Source organism: Frankliniella occidentalis, unplaced genomic scaffold (assembly GCF_000697945.3).
Source record: "Frankliniella occidentalis isolate FOCC.00 unplaced genomic scaffold, Focc_3.1 Scaffold16, whole genome shotgun sequence".
Lineage (NCBI taxonomy): Eukaryota > Metazoa > Arthropoda > Insecta > Thysanoptera > Thripidae > Frankliniella > Frankliniella occidentalis.
In genome coordinates, this window is record NW_026267146.1 from 3,193,926 (window position 1) to 3,196,138 (window position 2,213).

General features: G+C 62.9%; 1 protein-coding gene across 1 annotated transcript in view; it reads left to right on the forward strand.

Moving 5' to 3' along the window:
* Positions 1–301: 301 nt before the first annotated feature.
* Positions 302–2,213, forward strand: part of LOC113207674 (allatostatin-A receptor-like) — a gene marked incomplete in the record, with an annotated part of 197,214 nt that continues 195,302 nt past the window's right edge. Inside the window, 1 exon segment of the mRNA XM_052264052.1 lies at positions 302–807.

Consider the following 2,213-nt stretch of genomic DNA (forward strand, 5'->3'; position numbering starts at 1 on the left):
GTTCTTTTCACGCTCGAGACTCGGTCATAAACGGAGCCAAACTCTATCCACTCCCCTTTAGCGCACGACACTCGATTTTTCTATCTTGACGCTCTGGCAGAGCCAGGCAGAGCTGGTATTGCAATCAACTCAAAATATCGAGAGATGCGTAACGACACCGCACTAAACATCGTGATTCCGTCGGTGAGGTCCGGGCAAGCCAGCCCCAGGCGAGGCGGCGGGTGGCGCGCGCGCTGCCGCGCGGCGCTGGGTGGAGTGCCGCCGCCGGCCGGCCGGGCTGGGCGGAGCGGGCGGAGCGGGCGGAGCAGCCGCTGCCAGAGTTGAGTCAGTCTCAGTAGCGGCCAGGCCCCGCGCGCACGAGGTTGTCTGCTCCGCGCGCCCGGCCTCTGCGCAGCCCTACTCTCCCGCTCGGCCGCTCTTCTCCGCGAGTCGAGTCCGCCCCTCTCTCGGGCCCCCCAGCTCGTGGCCCTCAGGGCCCCTCTCTTTGTCGTCGTCGACCCCCTAGAACTCCCCGGTGCCCGCCTCTCCCCCCAAGGTCCCCGACACATCCCCCGTGGCCTCCAGCGGCCACCGCGGCCACCTAGAGGACGCCGCCGGCGAGGCGCGCTGCTAACCTGTTGCAGGCCCACTCGCACTGCTTGTCGTCGCTCAGGATGCGGCGGCCGGGCCACTAGTTGTGTCTGAGTGTGTGTGTGTTCGTGAACTTGTCTTTGGTGCGACTGACTGCTGTGCCGGCCGCAGGGCCCCGTGTGTTCCACCACCGCGTCGTTCCACATCCACTTCGACGTTCACATCCAGATCGAGCAGGTGAGTGCTGCCACAGCTGGCCCGCCGCACCCTCCTCCCCGGCCCCAGCTGACACTGCACACGAATGAGTGCAGTAATATGACAGGAGCGATGATTTGCGACCTCGCGTCCCATCCTACCCGTGCAAGATAAAAAAGTGAAAATAAAAATGTATAAAATGATACAAAAGGGTGCGCCCCCTCCCCCTTTTTTTTCTCCCCGTGTGTGTCGGCGTTATTTATCGGCTGGGCTGGCATGGCCGGTGTACAGTAGCAGCGGGTGCAGTCGTGTCGCCGGGGGCGGCGGCAGTGGCGTGCCCAGCCGGCGAGCTGCGCACCGTGGCCGCAGAAAAGCGTGCAACGCGGTCAAAAATATTCAATCTTTAGTGCAAGTTTCTAGCAGATGGTACCAGAACGACGTTGACGTTGACATTTCATCAGCTAGGACTCCCGCGCAAGTAATTTAGAGGGACCGGGAATCGCGTGTTTGAAACAAAAAGGTCCAATTTGAACGAAAATCTTAAGTTTTTGTCGAATCTCGTGTAACAGCAGAATGTAGGCGACGGCGGCGTCGTGAGCTCAGCTGGCGCAGCGCGCAGCGGGCGCAGCTCGTCCCCGCGCCCCTCTGGCGCTCGGCTGGAATGCACAATTGCCGCCTGCAGGAGTGGCTCTGTAAGCAGGCTATTTTCATTTTCCCGCGCGTGGCGCAGTGCTGAGGAGGGACCCCGCTGCTGGTCCCCCGGGGGGCGGCGAGTGGGCCGTGGCGTGGCGGGGCGGGGCGCGTCGGTCGTCGCTGCTGGTGGGGCGTGGCGGGACGTGGCGGGGCGTGGTGGTGCCGGCGGCGGTCGCAAGAAGGAAACAACTAGTGTTTTAATAATAAACTGGGCGAAGCGTGAAGCCTTTTCGCGACTATGCCGGGCCACGGAGGCGGGGGGCTCTGGGGTCTGGCAAACGTTAGTGGGGGAAGAGGCTTCGGTTGCGTTGCCTACCCCAAACGACGCAGTCTAGACGACTCCGAGTCGCCGCGAGGCCCGCCGCCCAGAAGAGTATAGGAGTTTTAGGGTGGGTATTAAAGCAGGGCGCAGAACGATAAGGAGGGCAATAAATATATCTTAATCCCCTCCGCAGCCCCGCGCCGCGCTTCGTAAACCCTCTCCTCTTCGTTCTCCTCCTCCCTGCTGCTACGCCTCACATTCATGCCCAATACTATCGACAGGAGTCAGATGCGGCCGCGTGTCCTCCTCGCCCAACTCGACCGTGTTTCGCAGCCGGTCGCCCCGCCGCGCCGCGCAGCGCCCCGGCCAGTCACTTTGTCGGCGACTCCATTAATCATGGAGGCCAGCTGCCGCACCCCCTTCGCGCTCTCTCTCCCTCTCCTCCTCCCTCTCCCCTCCCTCTCTCCCTCCCTCTCTCCCTCCCTCTCCCCTC